General features: G+C 43.7%; 1 long non-coding RNA gene across 1 annotated transcript; it reads right to left on the reverse strand.

Annotated features, from left to right (window-relative positions):
* Positions 1-389: 389 nt before the first annotated feature.
* Positions 390-24,303, reverse strand: LOC144507244 (uncharacterized). The gene is made up of 3 exons (XR_013500058.1): positions 24,176-24,303; positions 7,233-7,377; positions 390-2,636 (listed from the first exon to the last, which is right to left on the reverse strand). It is a non-coding gene; the product is annotated as an uncharacterized LOC144507244 (long non-coding RNA).

Below are 24,303 nucleotides of genomic sequence, written 5' to 3' on the forward strand. Positions count from 1 at the left end.
ATTCCATGGCAACTCATTTGAAAAGGGAATTGGAGTCTCTTTGGGTGTGATTTCTGATGTACCTCAGAGTGATATGTGTAGCTTTCATTGTCAGCAGTTTATGATCCCAGCTTATTGATCAGAGACAAACATACAGGACAAATTAAGATACTTCCTTATGGGGAATGATAGGGGGAACACTAGCATGCACTGTAAGGGAACAGAATCACTCCCAAGTTCACTTTGGATTCAGGAGATCCAATTTACATAAACTCTTCTGAAAGGTAACTTGTATAGTTTCAATGATTTGAAGCATGTATGTGTGTGTGTGTGTGTGTGTGTTGATGAAACAGTATTCTGGATGCACGCAGTATGCTATTGTGTGAAATTAGCCAGCAATGATAATGATCAATGATTTGATTTGATTTATTATTGTCACATGTATTGGTATACAGTGAAAAGTATTGTTTCTTACGCGCTATACAGACAAAACATTCATAAAGTATATACAGGAGAAGGAAAGGAGAGGGTGCAGAATATAGTGTTGCAGTTGCAGATATGGTGAAGAGAAAGATCAGCTTAATAGAACATAGAACATAGAACAGTACAGCACAGAACAGGCCCTTCGGCCCACGATGTTGTGCCGAGCTTTATCTGAAACCAAGATCAAGCTATCCCACTCCCTATCATCCTGGTGTGCTCCATGTGCCTATCCAATAACCGCTTAATATGTGGTAGATCCATTCAAAAGTCTGATGGCAGCAGGGAAGAAGCTATTCTTGAGTCAGTTGGTACGGGTTCTCAGACTTTTATATCTTTTTCCCGATGGAAGATGGTGGAAGAGAGTATGTCGAGGACACATGGGGTCCTTGATTATGCTGGCTGCTTTTCTGAGGCAGCGGAAAGCGTAGACAGAGTCAATGAATGGCAGGCTGGTTTGTGCGATGGACTGGGCTCTGTTCACAACCCTTTGTAGTTTCTTGCAGTCTTGGTCAGAGCCGGAGCCACATGAAGCTGTGATAGATCTGGAAAGGATGCTTTCTATGGTGCATCTGGAAAAATTGGCGAGAGTCGTAGTGGATATGCTGAATTTCCTTAGCCTTTTGAGAAAGTAGAGGCGTTGGTGGCCTTTCTTAACTATAGTGTTGGCGTCCACATTCCACTCTGGACTCACTAACACTGAAGCCTGTATATATGTGATGTCAATGTATTCTTAGAAGATATTCAATTGAGGCCATTCTTTTTGGTTAGAGAGTGGCTGAGAACAAACTGCTTGTCGTGCATTCAGTGAAGTGATGGTAACTAGAATGGGGAGGATTAGATGGGGAGCGAATGCAGCTTTTGCCATCACTTTTATTTTCTTGTCGTTAACTCATTTTCAAATGCTTAGTTTTTTTTTCTGTTGTCTCATTTCCATCTTAATGGTTATTATACACAAAAAATACATTCGATATATCTGCTGAAGTCTTTACAAGTGTTTTAAGAAACAAATCCTATCTTAGTGTGATGATATTTGGATTCAAATCGCATTTGATCAATTTAACTAATAAATGATCCTTCAGTGGATTGTGGAAAATTGGAAGAATGCACTCATTGACACGCATGTGAAGACTGCGCTGATTTATTCTGATTGGGTAATAATGAAGGGAATTTAAATTGGTTTCTTGTATGCATTGGAATGTGACAAATTGTAAGGCACTAATTAGGAAGTTTATTTTGAGAATGTATTTGCCGGACAGAGAAATATGTTAGAACTCTAATTCCAAAAACTGCGTGGATTTGTTTTGCTTGCAGGAAGGCAGGGATTCCTGTTTGGAAAATGTGGCCTTGGAAGCTCTTTAGAAATGCAAATTAATTGAGAAGAACTGAGAGACCATCCAGCCAGACATCATTTCCCACTCAGCAAGATCCTAGGCTTTGCCTATTAGCGAGGGAAGCTTTCTCAAAAATTTTAATAGCTTTAATAACTAATATTAGACGGGGCCTCCCCAAAATTACTGTCAACAATTTAACATCAGCGTCATCAAGAAAATCACATCAAATCATCAGGATCATGTTGGGTGGCACAGTTGGCACAGTGGTTGGCACTAGTGCCTCTGGGTGCTGGGGACCCAGGTTTGGTTCCGGCCATGGGGGGGGCTCTCTGTGTGGAGTTTGCACGATCTTCCCGTGTCTGCATGGGTTTCCTCCGAGTGCTCCGGTTTCCTCCCATGGTCCGGGGATGTTCAGGTTGGGTGGATTGGCCATGCTAAATTGTCAATTAGTGTCAGGGGGATTGGTGGGTAAAATACTTGGGGTTATGGCATAGGGCCTGGGTGGGATTGTTGTCGGTGCAGGCTTGATGGGCCAAATAGCCTCCTTCTGCACTGTAAGGATTCTATGAGGTAACTCCGTGCCCTACATTACAGTAGCTACTAACTACACTTAAGCAGCAAAAATATCCGGGATTAAGGGAAATGCTGTGGTCTCTGAGAAAGAAACAGACTTGTTTGAACCTTTTCCTATCGGTGGAATATTTATTTTTGCATATAGTGGAGTCAAATCCGGTGGAACCTTTGCCAACTCAGCCTTGAAGATGTTTACTTTTCTATTCCTTGTGTTTGGTAGTCGGAGTAACAGCAGATCAGTCAAGCACACTTGTCTTTTGTTTCGATGATCTAAACCACATTGGAAAGGAAGAATTGTCACCACTAACATTTTGCACTGAGGCAATTGTATTTCTTCCCACTGGATGTGCACAGAGTAACATTCATGCAACTTATTGCATGTAGCAGTTGACTCAGGTTAATTCATAGAAATCATAGAAACCCTACAGTACAGAGAGGCCATTTGGCCCATCGAGTCTGCACCGACCACAATCCCACCCAGGCCCTACTCTCATATCCCTACATATTTACCCACTAATCCCTCTAACCTACGCATCTCAGGACACTAAGGGGCAATTTGGTGTGTAAAAGTGAGTGTTCTCAAGGAGAAACCATCAACTTAATAAGAATCATAGAATCATACAGTGCAGATGGAGGCCATTTGGCCCATTGAGTCTCCACCGACGACAATCCCACCCAGGTCCTATCCCTATAACCCCACATATTTACCCTAGCTAGTCCCCTTGACATTAAGGGGCAGTTTAGCATGGCCAATTCACCTAACCCACACATCTTTGGACTGTGGGAGAAAACTGGAGCACCCGGAGGAAACCCACGTAGACACGAGGAGAATGTGCAAACTCCACGCAGGCATTGACCCAAGCCGGGAATTGAACCCAGGTCTCTGGTGCTGTGAGGCAGCAGTGCTAACCACTGTGCCACCGTGCCACCCCAAGTCTGACTGCATTGCCATTTTGGCTATTAACAAGTCAATTTACAGAAGACCATTGTTAAAACCGTTATGCGCTCCTGCTGAACATGCAAGATCAGAAAGTTATCCCATGATTTCCGTACCTTTATTTTTAAAAAATCAGCTTTTATTCCTTTTAGTTAATTTTGATTTACAAAATGCAATCAGAATGTATCGTCCCGTTTTAGCAAATTTCTCACAATTCTGACTGAGAACATTTCAAAGTTCAGCCTCTTCGCATTGGAGGATGGACATCATCCACCAAGGTGAAGGGAAGGTCATTTTAAGTACCTCATTGAATCTATATCATTTTCTGTGTGCCAATTCTAGCAAAATGAAAATGCAGGTAACCAGGTCATACTTCTTCTTCACAAAAAATAATGAATAATATGAAATAGATCCCTTGCTGAGGCCGCAAGTCAGCCTAATAAAATACTTTAATCATTTTAAAATACACCTATATTATGGATTATTCTTGCCCGATACATTGATAGGACAAACTCAGTTTAGGAAGCCTGGTCGGCATGCACCAGTTGGGCTGAAGGGCCTGTTTCCATACTGTATATCTCTATGAATCTATGTGTTTGTAATTATTCTGTTTGTAACAGTTTGTAACAGTCTCATCCAGAAAATCCTCTATTAGTCATCCATCTGCTTCAAGTTTGCGTTTTTAGTCTTGTACCACGAGAAAGGAAGCAAGCTTTGCTTCACAAATCTCACATCAGTAGCTTTGTTTCAAAGTGGCACTGCAGAAGAAGACTGGGAGGTAGATTCCTACATGTCCTACTATCTGGGTGGTTAAGGGGAGAGAAGGTACTTTTAAGTGTGATTCTCACTTGGGCATTGGAGAGGTGGGACCTGTTCTGATCATTTAAATATATTTGGGTTATTTTGTTGATGAAAAAATAATTTATTAGTATCAAAAATAGGCTTACATTTACACTACAATGAAGTTACTGTGAAAATCCCCTAGTCGCCACACTCCGGCACCTGTTCGGGTACACTGAGGGAGAATTTAGCACAAACAATGCACCTAACCGGCACGTCTTTCGGACTGTGGAAGGAAACCCATGCAGACACGGGGAGAACGTACAGACTCCGCACAGACAGTGACTCAAGCCGGGAATTGAACCCGGGTCCCTGCGCTGTGAGGTGGCAGTGCTAACCACTGTGCCACCATGCTGCCCCTTTCCCTACAATGTTTCTCTCCAAATGCTTATTTACTACATTAGAAACCACATTTTAAAACTACTCCTATTACTGATATGACTTCTTTACTAATGGAATTCTTTGAATGGCCCTTTTGTTGGCTCCCCATTCATAACATGCGATATAATAGTTCTCAAATACAGTAACTCATTGTAGAAATCTCCTTCCAAAAGGTAACATGAGCGTTGTACACCCCTTGCTTCATGAAAATGGCTTAAAACCCTTATATAACTTCAGTGGTGTGAGTGTTTGCGTGCTCCTGCAGTCCTGACTTTTGTGGCCAGATATCAACTGACAAGTTGGCCTCCTGGTATAAGTCACATGGGTTTAGGTTGCTAAGGTAATGTTTTCCTGGAAGATAGTGACTCATTGCACCCATATATTACTGTTTCCAATTGTGGAAGCCACATGCCTGATCCTCAGCATGCGGAATGAAGGAGCTGGATTCCAACTGTCACTCTCCCACATAACCCGCCAGTGACATCACTCAAAAACCTGTCCGCAGCTCACAAAAATAAGAACAGCAAATTCTAAAACTCAGCCTCTGTTTAATTCTGTTTATTTCAGGAGGCTTCGGAGCGCTGATGAGTATTAGAAGCCAGAAATGTGTTTGAAACGTATTGCGTTGGTCTCTAATTTAAAAAAAAGGCTTTTTTTAAGGATTAATATTAAGGGTGCAGCAATTCTATTTGAGGATCCACCCATTTTGCAGTTTACTTTATGAAATGGATAGAATCACAGGCTGCGTAGACTGGAAAATGGTTTCACACTGCCCATGAACTTGGTGCTGGAATCAATCCCTGCGCCAAAATGGGCAAGTCCAGGACTCACCCGCCTTTGCATCTCAGGCCTCATTTATACCAGACTGCTGAGCTGCAGGCACCTGCATTGCATTCCCAGACAGTTCGCCGGCAAAGAACGAATGGACTTGGCACCAAGCTGCTGCTGACAGCAGTCCTCGTGTCGGTCCCGGAGAAGGGAGTGTGACTGGGAGAGGGAGCAAGGGGGGGGGCAGGTTACAATCAGGAGAGGGAGGTTAAAAGGTGACCAGAGGTGGCCCATGGTTTTAATAGAGTCAGAAGGAGAACTCTTGCTCAGAATACTGTCCATGATATTTGACTGCACCCAGTCATATAAATACTGTGGCTACAAGAGCAAGTCAGAGGCTGGGAATTCTGTGATGAGTAACTCACCTCCTGGCTCCCCAAAACCTGCCCATCATTTACAAGGCACAAGTCAGGAGTGTGACAGAATCATCTCCACTTGCCTGGATGAGTGCAGATCCAATAACACTCGAGAAGCCTGACAATACCCAAAATAAAGCAGGCCGCTTGACTGACATCCCATCCACCACCTTAAATGTTCGCTCCCTTCACCACCACCATTGAAACAATGAACTCTGGTACTGTGTTGGTAACATTTTTCCTTCCTGAATTAATTTTGAATTGGATCTTTTCTCACTAAACCTGAACGTACTTACAGTATTTTACTGCCCACAGTTTTTTGAAAACTTGAAGGATCATCTAAATGAACTTATAAACTTTCCTCAACTTCCATATACCAATCACTTGCTGGGTTCAAGAATGAGAAGTAGTCTCCTCTCTGCCTGCATAATAGAATCATTGAGTGGTTAGAGCTCAAAAGGTGGCCATTCAGCCTATCCTATCTGTGCTGGCTTTCTACAAAGAGGCATTCAGCTGTTCTGTCTTCCCTGCCTTGTCCCCATAGGCCCGTAACTTCTTTTCTTCAGTCCAGCTAATCAACAGCATGGTTGCATGAGATGTATGGCACAGCAACAACACATTTGGCCTGACCAGTGTTTGTACTCCACGATAGTCTCTTTCTATTTTTCCTCATCTAAATTCATCTGTATAAGCACCCATCCCCTTCTCTCTCTATATGTTTGTCTGATTTCTGCTTAAATACATTTAATTTTCATCAACCACTCCCTGTGCTACAGAATTTCACACTTTCTCCACTCTTTGGGTAAAAGAAGTTTCTTCTGAATTCCTTACTGGATTTCTTGGTGACTAACTTATACTGATGGCCTCGAGTGATGTTCTTCCCTACAAGAGGAAACATTATCTCTGGATCCTCGCCATCAAGTTTTTAATTACCTCGATTATAGGTCACTCCTAAGCCTCGTTGTTTTCAATAGAACAGAAGCCCATCCTGTCAATCTTTTGTACCCACACATGTGCGTACAATTCCAAAGATGTGCAGATTAAGTTGATTGGCCATGCTAAATTGACCCTAGTGTCAGGGGGATTAGCAGGGTAAATGTGTAGGGTTACGGGAATTGGGCGTGAGTGAGATTGTGGCCGATGCAGACTCGATGGGCCAAATGGCCTCCTTCTGCACTGTAGGGATTCTATGATTCTATGTCTGGTGTCCTTGAAAATCCTCTCTGCACCTTCTCCAGTGCCTCTACATCCTTTGAGAAATAAGAAATGAACACCGTACTTTAAGGGTGATCTAACCAAAGTTTGGTAAAGGTTTAACATCATTTCCGTACATTTCAATTCTTTCCATCCAGAAAGAAAGCCAAGTGCTTGGTTTACTTCTAGTATAACCTTACCAACCTGTGGTGCAGTATCTGTGAGGGGAGACACACAGAAGACAGAATGTCTGAGCTCAGGTCTCTCATAGCCACTGAGGAGGAGGCGATGGAGGTCACAATCAGTCACAGGTGACAAGGCTGGACTAACCTGTTAAGAGCACAGCTGATGTTAAATGCTGGGGTATTCCAAATCCCAGAACGGAATTTTGGAATGCCTGTTCTCAACTGTATTTTGAAATTTGGTATAACGTGAGGAAAGGTGTGAAGACCAGTGAAGGATGTCCCAGATGCTTCTGTGATGATTTTAAAACAAGAACAAATATTTATTAAACAGTAAAACAACCAAGAAAGGCAACTAAAAGTAGTTTTGACTACATTAATGGCTATACATTGAATCTTTAAACTTACCCAATTCCAAACCTTTCTATTTTCCAAACCTCAGAGCTCAACCTCCCATAACAACATCCCATAGGTTTTAAAACTATAAGAAAAATCTAACAATAGTTACCAGACCAGGCACCAATATTTTGGGGGCTGCTTCTAACTTTGGAGAGAGACAACTACCTTCTCAAAAAGGCTTTCTCCAGGCACATTGTGCACGACAGTTTCAAATCAGTTCCCTTGCATAGGATGAATTTGCCTCTGATATATTGTTTTTTTGCTTTTGATCTTCCCTTATCCGAACTGACGTCGGGAAACAAAGATAGTTATGAGGGATTTATATTTGTATTGGTAAATATTAGAAATAAGATTTGGTTTTAAGTGGGTTTAATTTAGTGTTTCTGTGTAAGGCTGAGTAAACCTATAGTTAGATTCCTGTTGGACAAAGGTGTTTGTATGCGTGGGGGCTTTGGTTTCAATTCAAACTGCGCTTCTATTTTGCTTAGAGAGGTTTTGAGTGACGAATAAATAAAAGCTAGCAGAAGCATAAGGTTCTTGTTTACCAACCAGGGGCCCTTTCAAGGTTGAAAAGCTTTTGGAGTTTAGTTTTAGCTGAATTAATTGGCAGTTGGTTTAGAAGGATAAAGAGGGAACACCTTTCTCAACTTTGCCAGAAGAAAACCATACCATGACGTAATGGTAAAGAAAATAAGTGCAGAGAACTAGAGTCCAGCTAAATAAGGAAACTAGAGAAATGACAAGAAGTTCCCAAGAAGCCTGAGGTTAAAGATACTAGAACAGAGAACTGTCCAGTAAAGACAGGCAGAGTTGAGAAGAAGATCGAGATGCCAAGAAGATATCTGAAGTGATTTTCAGGTTTGAGAGATTTGGCTACAGTTTGGGAGGCATTGTTTGAAGTAATCATGGGAATCTGTGGCTGGATCTCAGAGTTTGGGTAAAAGCCCTTAAGACAAAAGAAATCCCGAAGAGGGAGGTGTAAAACCTGAAGGCAAAACTTAAATGGGAGCAGTTGATAGAAAGCATTTTTTAAAAGAAGATTTGAAAGTGTGTCTTTTTGAAAGCAGAATTTGAAATCACTCGTGTGGAAGTGGAGTTCAGTGAGGCAGGGGTTAGGGTTAGGGTTAGTATAGAGTTAGCTCACAGTATAAAAATCATAAATCATAAAATAAAAGTATTTCCTCATCCCTTCCACCATGGACCATATTAGCTCCCGCAGACGAGGCTGAGGGAACCACCTCTCTCACCCCCTGCCCACCTCCGTAGGCTGGAATTCTCAAAGTCCAATGGCTCCAGACGATGCTTGCCGTGGCCATCCAAGGCAACAGGGCATGACACTGAGCAGATTGCTTCCTCTTCAGCTGCTGATGTTGGGGTGGTAGCTAATCGTAGTGGTAAAAAGAAAAAATGGGAAAAACTCTGAGCACTAAGGTGGCACGGCTGATTTACCCATGCCTATCTGACAATACACACAATATCATTTAATTTTAGCAATGATTTGTAATTTTGAGAGTTGTTCGGGACTGTCATATTGTTGGATGTAATGGTCATGGCACACCCCACAATATAATGGCTAGAGAGGAGATAGGGACATGGACATTATTCTTGAAAGAGATTACATGCATGCTTTATTGAATATTGACATGAACTGTTACTTCTGTGATGATCATTCTATGCAACATGGCTTTAAATGCAAGCATATCTGCCAACTCCCCACCTCTATGCACTCGAGAGGATAGTGGCCCCTTTCACTCTCAGTGGGTATACATGAGACAGATGCAATTTAACAGAAGAACTTTAAAGATGGTGTTGGATGAGAATAATTGGACAGGGCAGGCTGTTACATGGATATTCACTTACCCCAAAGATGTCATTAATATGATTAGTGAGTGTGTGTGACAAAGCTCTGTTCCCCAGTTTACACTAGGTCATAGAGGATGCAGGTTTTTAGTGAACTTGGTAAGGGAGAATGGCAAGGCTATATCCACACGGTGGGAAAGTGCTGGAGGGATGGTCATGCAGATGTGGTATTGTTGTGAGAACCGTGTGTAGATCAGGTTATCCCTGGCATCCCTTGCACATCTCTCCATGTCCTGGCATTCATTGGATTTATGACTTCCTCCTCCTCATCATGTTTTGATAAATCCTCATCATCTGAGGAGGGCTGATGTTCCTCACACTCTTCTCCTTGCAACATTTGTCCATGTTGCAGTATCAAGTTGTGCAGTGCACAGCAGACCACAACTACTAATGACACCCTCTGCATATTGCAGAGCCGTTCCAGACTGGTCTAGGCAGTGGAAGTGCATTTTGAGAAGCCCAGTGGTGTGCTTGATGATGGCCCAGATAGATTGCCACTCTCCTCCGCCTTGCTCTGGAGATGCCTCACTGGCATCATCAGCCATTGACGTAGGGATTGCCCTTGTCACTGAAGATCCAGCCATCAATCTTTGAAAAGATCCAGGAGAAATGAAAAGATGTATGTGTTGTAACAACTCCCTGGGAAAAATGCACAGATCTGCGTTATTCTTCCCCTGTGGTCACAGGGCAGCTGTACGTTTGAGGAGTGAAACATTTTACGATTTACAAATGCAACTGGCTGTTTCCAGGGAGCTTTTATGGCCACGTGAGTACAGTCGATCTCCCCTTACAGTCAGAAAAATCAAACGATGAAACCTGACCATGCCTGACCTTGCTGCCTGGCTGTCTTAGAATCATAGAATCCCTACAGAAGGAGGCCATTCGGCCCATCAAGTCTGCACCGACCACAATCCCACCCAGGCTCTATCCCCATAACCCCATGCATTTACCCTAGCTCATCCCCCTGACAGGGGCAATTTTAGCATGGCCAATCCACCTAACCCACACATCTCTGGACTGTGGGAGGAAACCAGAGCACCCAGAGGACACCCACGCAGATACAGGGAGAATGTGCAAACTCCACACAGTGACTCAAGCTGGGATTTGAACCCGGGTCCCTGGCGCTGTGAGTCAGCAGTGTTAACCACTGTGTTACCATGCTGCCCAGTCTTCAGCTGTGGTGAAGTGTATGAAATCATTGCCACAACTAAATAAGGCATCATTTGCCTCCTGTGTGCACCCATGTGTGGCAGCCTGTGAGATTGCACAGATGTCATCTATTGAACCCTGGAAGCCACTGCTGGCACAGAAATTGAGTGTCACTGTAACCTTGACGTCCATTGACACAGGGTTCCCGTCAAATGCACATGGCTGCAGATCTTGATGAACAATTCAATGTTTCTTGGTCACCATTTCCTGGAACACCCTCAGATATCTGTGACATTGCCTCTTTGGCATCTGGATGTAGTTTGTTCTTGCTCTCTGGATGCATTGGCGTGGCAATGCTAGATTCCTGTTTCCGAACCAGCCTGCCCCTCAGGTAATGCCTCCTGTTGGCCTTGCGGTCCCTGTTGATGGATGGGAATTGCTCCCTCTTCCCCATTCTCTCCTCCTGACCCTAAGGGTCATAGAATCATAGAATAGAATCATAGAATCCCTGCAGTACAGAAGGAGGCCATTCCATCCATCAAGCCTGCACCGACAACAATGCCACCCAGGCCCTATCCCCATCACCCTACATATTTACCCGGCTAATTCCCCAAAGTTGCAGGAATATCAGGTAAATGAGGCCTGTAGTTATTGCAATAATTGCACTGGGTGAAGAGGATGGACATACATGTGAGGGAAAGCTTGTTCATGGTTCTCATCCATTTAACTAATTGTTAGGAAGTCTCTGTATTCACGCCCAGTATAGGCATGAAGATATTCCAAAATTTAAAAAGTGGACACAAAAAGCAGCCTAAGGTGGCTGTAACATAAATGACTTGACAATCCTGACACACAAGCAAATACCTAATTACATATGGACTATGACAGCCACTTGTGAAATTCACACATGCCTTTGTTAAGGATTGCCCACCAGCAGTAAGGACTGAAACATATCAACCGGCTCGTATTTCTGCTTCACCATGGACAAGAGAGACATCGAAACTCACCGGGTGTTAGATGGATATGAAATGGATCTCACTGACCTTTCGTTGTACTGTGTTGCCTCCTCAACCCAAACACAAAAGTCTTGGCTGCCTGAAACTCTCAGGGTGTGAAAAGCTGGCCTAATACACCACCTTATTTAGAAAAGGACTTGGGCTTGTAACAATCACATGGGTAAGGCAGCCATGTTTGTTACCTGCTTTTAAAATATAATAGCAGAAGCTGCTCTGAGACAGACACCATCAGAAACATCCTGCAAGACAACTATGCACGCAAGGTAATACACAGCTATGCTTTAAAAGTGGGAACTGATCCAATTTCAAGTTAATCGGAGAGCCAACCTACTGGCAATTCAACTACAAGAGGCCTCACAGCTTCCTGGCAATCCTATGCTTTTATAAGACCTTGATTCCAGCCACTCATCTAAGAAGCTACAGCCATGCTATGAAGGAGACTGAAATAATTCCAGATTGTAATTGTAATATTTTTTTTTATTTGCATCCACTCTTTGGTATGTGTGATAGTATGTGCCAGACCATCGGGGCAAGTGTGTGATAATAAATCATCTTTATTTTTAAATTCACGAATGCTTGCTGCTCGAATCATTTAAATTGAGACAAATCACTCCGAAGGTATGAAAACATGCTAATCTTCCATGTTAAACTCAGTCCCTCGGGGATCCTGGGCTTTGGTGCATTACTGACAGTGACCACCACTTCCCTGGCTGGACACTTATTTGGAGACTTATTGCAGAGCAGGAAAATTGCCCATCGGAAGATTAAACTTCCTGGGTAATTCTCAAGCAGTCATTGCATTGGGACTTCCAAGGGGTCCTGCAACTTTTCTTTGGGGATACATCTGGCTGTCCAGAGAGTGGAAGTTCTTGGCCATTGTCTGTCTCTGCATAACACATTTCCATGGAAATTGGGTCAGAGTTTATTAGTTAAAATATCTGGGCAGCGCGGGTGGTGGCGAGGAAGAGGTGACCATGTTGTCACCTCATGTGGCAGATTTTTCCCTTCTGCACCCTGGTGTCAGAATGTAGCAGGTTGGAAGCACTGATCACAAACCCGGAAAAAAGCTGCATAGCATTTTCCACCCATTCAGAAAAATGTGATCTGCTTGTCCCTAAGTTTGCAATGAGCCCAGTTCAGCTCATTCTGCTGAAAAATCTAAAGCCACGTGCCAATCTGACCAAAGAGTTCTCAGGATATAGAATGCGATTTCACAAGTAGTATTAAAACCAACTCAATCACAATATTTGAGGAGTTAAGTGCCTGGGGAAGAAAACTATCAAAGGGCACAGGAAAAGCTTAAGAAGGAAAAAGGATTAGAGCAGATAGCCCCAGTGCGGACTAACACCTGCACAATGGACTATATGATCCTTCTGTGCCGAAACCTCAGTGCTTCCCTGGAATTTAAAATTATAGTGACACTGATAGACAATTTTATTTTAGATTTTGACCTTTGTGACCCCAATTATAGCTGAGAGGATTGAACGGTCTGCCACATCACCACAGCCGCTATCAATGTCAGTTCTTCTGGGAGATGCGACATATGAATAATGTCAGGACCTCCCTCGATGTGATGTTGTATCCACCATCGCCAGCACTGAGCAGATCACTGTTCAGGGGGAAGCCTGGGTGTGGATGTTAGGCTCGGGTTCACACTGGGGCTCCTAATCCCTAGCACAGCACACTTATTTATCTTTCATGCCCATGATATCGTATCCCTGTTAAGGTCAAATTTCTTTGACGTAATGAAGCTGAAGCTTATTTGGAGCCCAGAGTTCGCAGCATTGTCATGTGAGCTATGGAAAAACGATCCACCCATCTAAGGTTTTTAATTCAATGAATTCTGTCTGAGTAAGGGTCACATTTTGTTAAAAGTTGTTTGTACATATTGGCACAGTATGTGAGAAGTCCCATTTAATGATGAGAGTTTGTGGTTATTTTGAAAGTTCATATTTAGATTTATCTGTCTGCTGTTATACCTTCAAAGATACAAGCTCCAATTTAACCCCACCTAGCCTGTGGGAATAGTGTGTACAGGGGGTACAAACACACACACACACACACGCACACACAAACGCACACACACAGACAGACTCACACACATTCACACACACACAAACACACACACATGAACACACACACACTCACGCATGCATGCAGGCACACTCACACGCATACACACAAGCACACACACACACACACACACACGCCGCGCGCGCGCCCATCTTAAGCACCGATTTAGGAAAAAAATTAAAATCCATGCTCTAATTACATCATCTGGACTCCAAGGCTACTTAAACAAACTCTCTCCCACAAGGGCAACTCTGTTCCCATGTTTTGCTTTCAGAGAGCACCCATTCTGCTAACTGACCTTTATACCACTATTAACACCTGCCTTAGTCTTTACCATGATCATTACTACTCCCTTTGTCTTGTACCTATGACATCTTTCTCAAATCTCTCCTGAGCTCCCACCTATCCCCGGCATTCTCTATTGCTCCACCTGCTCCAGCCCCTCTCGTCAACAGTATAAATTCCATCATGTTTCTCCCTGTCTTCAGCTCTGAGGAAGAGTCATCCGGACTCGAAACCTGAACTCAGTGTCTCTATCCACAGGTGATCCCAGACCTGATGAGAATTTCCAGCATTTGCTGTTTTTATGTTAACTCAGTATTTCCAAAACCCTGCTGGTATTAAACCCTCTGTGATCGATGGAGAGTCGCTGAAACTGCATCAAAAGGCACTTCTAGTTGTGCACAGGACTGGAAGATCATTTTGCTGTCTGGGAGATTTCCAGTTCACAGAGCACTTCTCCACACTTCTTGTTGCCTGCTCAGCCTGAGTAAGCATTACCTGCTCATGATGGGGGCTATTGTACTTCTTTATTCTGGCTGGAGCAACAATTAGAGGAGGGGGAACAGCCAGAGAAGCCTCAGAAACCACCTGCCTCAGAAGCCACCTGCAGTCTGGCCTTGCAGGGACAGCAAGGTGAGGGTAACTTCTCCTAGGAGAGCATGTCCAGCAGCCAGAAAATAAGAGTCACCTTTTAGGATGTGGCAGGTGCATTGCAAGAGGAAACTTCAGGTAGGACATCACAGAACTCCGCAGCCTCCTGGAACAAAACCTGCTGCCTTCAGGAATAGAAGGCTTTGGTAGTGGTCTTTACTGTGCCCTATAGGATTGTTATGACAGACACGTTCTCCCCGAGTCTACGTGGGTTTCCTCCGGGTGCTCCAGTTTCCTCCCACAGTCCGAAAGACGTGCTGGTTAGATGCATTGGCCATGCTAAATTCTCCCTCAGTGTACCCGAACAGGCACCGGAGTGTGACGACTGGGAGATTTTTACAGAATCCTCACTGCAGTGTTAATGTAACCCAACTTGTGACATTAATGAATAAACTTTAAACTTAAGCCTCATGGAACTGGCTCTGTCTTCTCACCCGGACTGAATCCATTCTCCAGTGGGGTCTTTACTGCTTGGATGATCCCTGGTGGCATCACAACCGTGCAGACGCTATCAGCTGAAGCCGCTGAATGGATTATTAACCTCAACATCGAACTCTAGTTGTTTTCCCAGTCATAAGAATACAAAACTCCAAGGCTGACCTATACATCACCTTGCCCAGCCTTCACAGGAGAATGGGGGACTTTGCAGCTTTGGTAGGTTTCCCGTGAGTGCACGGCATCATTGGCTGTTAACATTTTGCCATCAGGACACAGTAACACACGGAAATAGAAAAGGAAACCAGTCTATAAATGCACAGCTAGTGGCCATTCATAGAAATGCCAACATGCAGCTCTGTGCAAGGTTCCCAGGGAGATGCAATGATGTGCTTATCCCTGTTAGTTCACCATCCCTCAGTACTTGGCACCCAACATAAATAGCGAAGAGGACCTAACCATGTCCAGCAACACAGATAGAAACAAAAGCAGAGCATTATCCTGATAGATCACACTGTCGGGATGGGGAAACAGACACCCAGCTGTCCCTCCCATTTGAGGATCTTCCTTCAACATGCCCATATTGCTGTGTTGACCTGCATCCTATATTAAAAAGAGACCTGCATTTGGCGGAGGCGGGACGGTAGCAGCAGGAGCCCTTGTTGCCCAAGAAAGACCAGGTGCAAGGTGTCCATGGAGCAGAAGGAGGGTCAGCAGAATATCTTGCAGCAAGAGATGTGAATGTAGAACTGACTGCTCAGCAATTCCACTGTCCTGTTCATAACCCCGCCCTAAACACCGGGTGTGGGAACTTGTGAGGATTGGCTGCTACCTTTGCGGGGGTGACCACCTACTCCGGAAAAGATTGCACGGTAGTGATGCCATATGAACGCACTGGCTGAAGGGATTACAAGTGATCCCTATAATTTTGTGACATTTTCCTGTCACAGTCTGTTGAACAGTGACACGACTGTGCATCTCATGCACTTCCACAAGACTTTGAGCAGGTCAGGGACCTCAACAGAATCGCTAAAAGCTTAACTACATACAGATAATACCTGATCCCTGATCATCTTGTCAGCTGGTTTGATATTACCTATTGCAAACATGTCTCCTCATGATTGTATGTGAAGGATTTGATACTGGACAAATCAGACAGTAATTAGTATCAAGCCTAGTAGACCAAACCCTTGAATGGGGCTCCCACAAGGCAAATCCATTATTCTGGGAATTCTGCAATGAGTAACTTATCTCCTACTTCCCCAAAGTCTGTCCACCAATACAATGCACAAGCCAGGAGTATGATGGAATATTCTCCATTTGTCTGGATGAATGAAGCTCCAAAACACTCATGAAGCTCAACACCATCCAGGACAAAACAGCCTGCTGGATCCGCATCCCATCCACCATGTTAAACATTCAATCTCTCCAGCACCAGTGCACCGTGGCACTTCTCTGTACTATCTAGAAGATGTGCAGCAACAACTCACCAAGGCTCCTGCGACAACACTTTCCAAACCCATGACCTCTACCACCGAGAAGGGTGACGGCAGCAAATGCATGGGAAGTACCACCTTCTCTTTGAAGCCACGCACCGTCCTGACTTGGAACTATATCACTATTCCTTCTCTCTCACTGGGTCAATAAAACTGGAACTCCCTTCCTAACAGCACTGTGGTCACCACATAGACTGCAGTGGTTCAAGAGGATGACCCACCACCATCTTCTCAAAGACAATCATCGAAAACACATGCTGGCCATGCTCACAGCTCATGAATGAATACAAAACATTCTCCAAAATTTCCTACATTCAAACTGTGACTTCAAATCATCTTCATTTGCTACAAAACATTTTGGGACATCTCAAGGAGGTAATGAAAGGTGATTCAGATAAATGTAAATCATTCTCTATGTTTCTCTTCACAGATTTAGTTGTTTAGGATTTTCTCCTTTGTACCTCTGGTTAAATTGGGGTGCAGTTACATGATTAGCAGCAGTCTAAATTCTAACATGTAGCAACCGCAACCCTTTGACTGTGCCATGTCCCTCGAGGAGCGGGTGTGTGCAATTTGGGTTGACCAGTCGATGACTAACAATTAATCTCTGTGTCAGTAGATTGCATGCTGGAATTTGCAGTTAACAATCTACAGTAGCAATAGAATGGGCGAGTGATATAGAGCACTGGTAGCAAGCAGCAATAATACATCTGGAAAAACTGCTTCAAAAGTCCGTTCTCTTAACTACTTGCAACAAATATTTAAATTGACACATTCTTTAGTTTCTCCAGCGAAGCGTCTCAGAGATCCAGCAGAACCACTGACACCTGAATGATTCTACAGTTTTACACATTTTTATTTGTTTCAAATTTGCGATGTCATTTAAACATGGCAAGAGGAAAAATAGCCCACATTCTGTTATTTACAAAGTATATTATGAAGAAAACACCAATGATTGCTAACAAGATGATAAATACATGGGATCCATGGTTCCTGCCATTCAACCCCCGCCTATCCATATCGCAGGATCACATTCTAAATTGCACATCATACATGTGTTGGGTTCCTCCAACATGAAAATAAATCCAACACTGTATGCTCCGAAACCTTATCCTTATTGCTATTTTTTAAATTGATTTTCTGCTGTACAATGAAAAATGGTTGCCACAAGTCACCTGATCACAGGGTTGGTCATTTATCTGGGAGCTGCCCCCAGGAGTTTGAAGAATGAAATAACTCTTTTCTCAGCTTCCAGAATCTCACACCTCATTGTGCAGACCCTTTGTAATCTCAAAAAGGCCAGAAGATCCGTATCACATCTGGAACTTCTCAAACCCATTCCAAAGGAAACTACACGGAGGTTATTTGCATCTGATAAGCTCACCTTGCCAACAGAGTCAGTGGGTCTGCCTATACAACGGCTTCCAAACATCAGACCCTCTACATAGGTGGGACCTCTTTCAACGACTAATAGCTGGGACATTATCAGTCCTGAAATCAAAGCCAATTATCAGACTTGGATAATTGTTCTCTTTGTGGAGAAGGAAAGTCACATGGGTTAAGGGCCCACTCTAAAATCTCTATGTGCTTTTGAGAACTGAGAAATTGTCAATCTGCCATTTTAACGTTCAACTAATGAACCACCAAGAAGCATGCTCCTCCAGGCAAAACAACAATATGCCCACCAAGCCTGACTCTACTGCAACATTTTATATCATCACCTACAGAATCAACTCAATCTCTGCATACTTCTATCATCTTGTGGTATCAACACCAACTGAAAGCAAATCCTACAACTCTGGTCTTTGGCCAGCTGAACTCAAATACCACATGAAAGAATTCCTCATTAGAATCTGAACTTGGAGTCTGAAATTTACATGGATTAATATTGAGTTTCTGCGGTCCTTATATTGTAAAACTCCTTTTCTCTATCACCCCTTTACTCTGTGTGTATGTGTGGAGAAGGACATGGTAAACACTCTTCCCCAGGTTTTCAATGTAGAAAATAAACTAACCCACTGAGTTAATCCTAACTTGAGTTTGCTGTGGATTATTAGTGCAATTAGACCCCCAAAACTGAGGAATTGGGAAAACATGCTACCACCTGTTTTTAAAAACTCATTCTAAGCACCTTCTGCTTACAAAGGAATGGTAAGGGGCAATCAGTGCAGTTTGTCTCTCTCCTGCCCTTAGCATAAGTAAGGTTGCATCATAAGTGCTTGCCAGTCAAGTCCGCACCATCACCTCTCGAGTGTTGCAAGGCTCCATCCTTGGTCCTCTCCTCTTCCTCATTTACCCCTTGGTGATGAAATCCACAAACATGGGGTCAGGTTCCACCTCTAAAGGTGTCTAAGTCCAAAGATGTGCAGGTTAGGTGGATTAGTCATGCTAAATTGCCCCTTAGTGTCCCAAGATGTGTAGGTTAGGGAGATTAGTGGGGCAAATATGTGGGTTTATGGAGCTAGGGCCTGTGTAAGATGCTCTGTCAGAGAGTCAGTGCAGACTTGGTGGGTCGAATGGCCTACTTCTGCACTGTATGGATTCTATGATTCTATGATCTACACTGATGGCACTCGTGTCTATCTGTCCAACACATATCTCAGCCTTTACATTTCTTCTCCGCGTTGATCAACGACTTGTCTGACATCCTGTCCTGGAGGAGTTGCAATTTCCTCCGGTTAAAGCCAACATTCTTGGGTTGGATTCCATCTTTCTCTGGATGTACCTTTGTGAGACTTTTCATCATTTAACAAGCTATATGTTGCCCAGCCTGGGAATATGTTGCTCAGGTTATTTGTAGAGCTTTTACAGCCACTGTGAATAAAGTCAGTGTGAACGAATAATCAAACCTGGTGTCTTCCCAGTCAACCTGGTCAGTATCACACCAGGCACTGCAGTTACTCAATGACATATTAGAAAATTCAAAACAAGCCATTCTTTCTAGGTGACACAGTGGCACAGAGGTTAGCACTGCTGCCTCACAGCACCAGGGACATGGGTTCGATTCCTGGCTTGGGTTACTGTCTGTATGGAGTTTGCACATTCTCCCCGTGTCTGCGTGGGTTTCTTCCAGGTGCTCTAATTTCCTCCCACAGTCCAAAGATGTGCGAGTTAGGTGGATTGGCCATGCTAAATTGCCCCTTACTGTGTGGCATTTGCACATTCTCCCCGTGTCTGCGTGTGTTTCTTCCGGGTGCCCTAGTTTCCTCCCACAGTCCAAAGATGTGCGGGATAGGTGGATTGGCCATGCTAAATTGCCCCTTAGTGCCAGGGGGACTAGCTAGAGTAAATACATGGGGTTATGGGGATAGGGCCTGTGTAGGATTGTGGTCAGTGTACTCGATGGGCTGAATGGCCTCATTATGCACTGTAGGATTCAATGATTATGTGTGCGTTTAGGTGCCAACAGACTTTGCAGCTAATGGGTTGGGATAAAAGCTCAGCCTCAATTTCGTCTTGACTTTGTCCACGTACAAATCTCCCACTTGGGAGAAAAGTTGAGCCATTGCATAACCACAGGAACCTTCGACTGTTTTTCTTTTTCTCTTCTCTTTTTCCTCCTCTTCATTGTTCAGGTACTGAGACCAATCATAGAACCTCCCCTCACCCACAACTGAGATTGGCTAACTTAGTGTAGACCAAGTATGATGCTCGATGCCTTTGCTGTAACATCATGGCCTGCATTTACCCACTGAGCCATGGGGAGAGCTGACTCCTCCTGGCATTCGAATGTGAGATCTTCATTTACAAGAGCAAGTTCGATGATCTTGTGCTCCTAACAGCACAGCGTGTTCAAAGGAAGCATGAGTCGGGGGAATTGAGATTGCAATTCTGTAGCCCTACCGCCCTTCGAGCTGTTTCTGCTGGACATCCTTCATTTCCCTTTTGACGTCAACTGTGTCAAATTTCTATTTTATTTTGCGCAATGTCGACTCACAATCTGATTAAATTTGCTTCAATCATTTTACAGATTTACCAATGCAAATAGTTCCATCCCCTTTGTAGCTGGACTGAAGACCAGAAGTAAAATGGATGTGTGTAACACTCTCTCTCCAGTTTTACAATCAGAACAGATCCTGCTATACGAAACTTATGATCATTAAAACCTCACCCTGTTAGACTAAGTTAACTCGTTTTGGTCTGATTACCCTTCATGCCACCAGTGAGAAAACCTGTTTCCAGTTTTTATTTACTACAAGTGTGATCTTGTTACTTCATTTATATGAAGTGTCCTTGAGTGGCTGACAAAACAGCCATTTATCTTCACCTGTTTTAAGCCCTTTTGGTTCAGACACATTCCCCATCTCCACAATAGATGGCTGGAGCTAAGAGCAAGAAGAATCCCAGAAGATCTTTATAGTTGTGCTTTTTTAACTAAAGGGTGGGACTGCGAGGTCTAGGTTCCTTAAAACGAGTTAAACGATAAAAAGCTGGAAAAAGAGAGAGACTAGGGAAGAAACAAGAACAGGAAAGCTAAAGAAGCAAAAGTAGATTTTATTTAAATGAATCTAAAATTGCATTTTAATTTCTTGAGGCATTTTGGGGTGATATTTCCATATGAAAGCCACCCTGGTGTATTAGATCAATCTTTTTACTGTTCTAATAATAGTGTCACATTGTATGAGCAGTAACTTTAAAAATAATAACCAGCCAAGAAAACTTGTTTCACTGAAACTGTGACGATTGTCCGTTTAAGGACAATGATATAATGATTGTCCCTTTAAGGAAAACACAGCAGAGGAGGGACCAAGTGGGACTGAGAGTGGGTAATCACTCCAGGGGGTGGAGTCCTCTCTTGGGGCAGAAGGCATCTAGAAGGCATGCACAAGGAGGCTATTCAGCCCATCAAGCCTGTACCGACAACAATCCCAATCAGGCCCTATCCCTGTAACCCACATATTTACCCTGACACTAAGGGGCAATTTAGCATGGCCAATCAACCTAACCCGCACATCTTTGGAGTGTGGGAGGAAACTGGAGCACCCGGAGGAAACCCACGCAGACCCACGGGGAGAATGTGCAAATTCCACACAGACAGTCACCCGAGGCCGGAATTGAACCAGGGTCACTGGCGCTGTGAGGCAGCAGTGCTAACCACTGTGCCATCGTGTTGCCCCTTATATGTAGGGACTGGAGCAGCCAGTGGGCTGACTGCCTCCGTACAGATTTTCCTTGTTAATAAATACCTTTTGTGTTCCTGATGAAGTCTGTGATGTGCATGCTTACAGAACCTGATGTAACTCTTCGAGGTCATGTCAAAGCTGAACTTATCGAAGTTAGTTACAGGAAGAAAGGCTTGAAAGGTGCACATTTATCTTGTAACTTTCACAACCTCAGGATGTCTCAAAGTGCTCCATAGGCAACTAAGTACTTTGTTGAAGTGTAGTCACTGTTGTAATGTAGGAGACTGCTGTCAGGAATATGTGATACCCTCATGATTGAAATATTTCATTATTATAGTGTTACCATCTAGAGAGGAGGGCTGATTGAGTATCCTCTTTTCCCTCTCCTTGTTTGACCACAACATGTTCTTTTTTATTGAGTAGCCACTGATTCGCCCACGCCACCAGCAACTTAGTCACTTGAAGATCAGGCCAACAATTTTACAGGCCGTCCCAGCACAAAGGATTTCACCCTAGAGCCTCCGCTGCTTTCCCCAGCAATGCCCCAGCACTGCCCAGGCACTTGCTTGGCACTGCCTGGGTACTACACCTGGCACAGCCCTGACACTCTGCCCTTGCTTCTTGGCACTGTCCAGACAGTGCCAGGGCATTACCTGGGCATGACCCTTTTCCCCCTAAGCGCTGCACTCATCTGAGCTCTGGGAGTTCTGCTCGCCAGGTGTACATCTTGGGAAAACAGTCAGGTTTCACACCATTCTGCCGTGACGTCAACACGGATGGATTTTCTGGTGGTGGTGGGGGCAGGGGAGTGATTCAGGCATAGGGGCCAATAATTATGTGCTAATGAATTCAAATGATGTTTCCAGCATTGAATATTGGGAAATGCACCTTGTCACTGACAGGGGGAGGGGACAATCACATCACATGTTTACGTTGATGGAAGATGCAATTTGGTTGCTCTTGCAATATTTTCTGCTCCCATTGCCAAACCCACCCGACGTGAACAGGAATGGAAAATCCCGGCCGTGGTTCATTCACATTACCCTGAGGGGGCGGCACGGTGGCGCAGTGGTTAGTACGGTTGCCTCACAGCCCCAGGGACCCAGGTTCAATTCCCAGCTTGAGTCACTATCTGTGCGGAGTCTGCACCTTCTACCCGTGTTTGTGTGGGTTTCCTTCGGGTGCTCCAGTTTCCTCCCACAGTCCAAAAGACATGCTGGTTAGGTGCATTAGCTGTGCTAAATTCCCCCTCAGTGTATCCGAACAGGTGCCGAAGTGTGGCGACGAGGAGATTTTCACAGTAACTTCATTGCAGTGTTAATGTAAGCCAACTTGTGAAACACTAATAAATAAACTTTTAAACTTTAGGTCATTGTCTTTGGTAGGGTTTTGCAAACCGGTAGATTCTATCTTAATGGTGTCGGAATGTGAAAGGTACAGTGATGCAAATTGTGTAGCCATCTTTGGCTGCCAGCTCAAGACACTGGAGCGATATTTTAGTTTCCTTTTCAAAAAAAGTTACGTTGTGGTTTCAAAAATTTTTTTTTAATGATATAGAACATGCTTTCATGACAACAGAAATGTAAAATCATAGAAGGCCATTTGGTCCATCATATCTGTGCTGGCCCTTTGAAGGAGAAATTCTCCTATTGCCACTCCCCTGTCTTTTCCCGTGGCCTGGCATTTTTTTCCTTTTCAGATAATGATCCAATTCCCTTTTGAAAGCCTCAGCTGACCTTACCTCCACCAGACACTCAGGCAGTGCATTCCAGATTCTAACCACTCGCTGCGTGAAAAAGTTTTTCCTCATGTTGTCATTGCTTTAACTGTTACACATACTCTATCTGTCAAGCGATCATTTTAGCAAATATGATAATCAGTTGTAGTGGCTGCTCTCGTACCAGCATTGTCGCAATTCCTAAAACTGAAAGCATTTTCATAATCCTTTTGATGAAGGGGGGTGGCGGGGGGGTGGGTGTGGAGGGCGGGGGGGGGGGGGGGGGAGAAGTAACCTTTTATATCTGGTCGAACGTACTGCCATAATTCTCAAATGTTAATCTGCACAATTTCCTCATTTATGTTTCCCAAGAGACTGAAGCAGACTCACAAAAAAAAGGAGAACGATCGTATTACTCCAATCCTGGACAATAATTTCCTCCCTCTCAACAGAGAAAATGGCTTGTAAAAGGTCTGCCTTTATGGATCATAAGAGTAAACATAAGTGTGCACGGGATACTCAAGGACCATAATCCCATCAGAAGAAAGGCTATATTTTCTGAAAGTAATGTGTCCAATGTGGAAATCATTATCACGTGAAGCTAACAAATTAGTTTTAAATGTGAATGCTAATAAATCATCAGTTTGATAAATGATGTGGTGTGCTTGGCATCCTGCCAGAATGTTTCCTATTGCTATAAAAATGTATTCAATGTTAGTGACACTGAGTGATGAGGGGGACAGAGATAGAGTGTGATTGATTCTAACAGCTGGTTATGGGGTGCTTTGAATGCTGTTTACTAGAACAGCTTGTAGTAAATTCTTCTACATAAAGAGACAAATACATTTTAGCAATCAGCTATACATAGAGTTACTGGCGTTTATACTTACAATGTGCCTTTAATCGCTTTTTTTTACTTTGAAGGGCATATTCTGTGCTCGTGCGAAAAACAGCTTCGTAGTCGTCACATTTCAGTTCATTGCAACATTCAAGACTGTGTTTCCCAACTTTCTTTCTG

This window comes from Mustelus asterias, chromosome 18 (assembly GCF_964213995.1).
Source record: "Mustelus asterias chromosome 18, sMusAst1.hap1.1, whole genome shotgun sequence".
NCBI classification, from domain to species: Eukaryota; Metazoa; Chordata; class Chondrichthyes; order Carcharhiniformes; family Triakidae; genus Mustelus; species Mustelus asterias.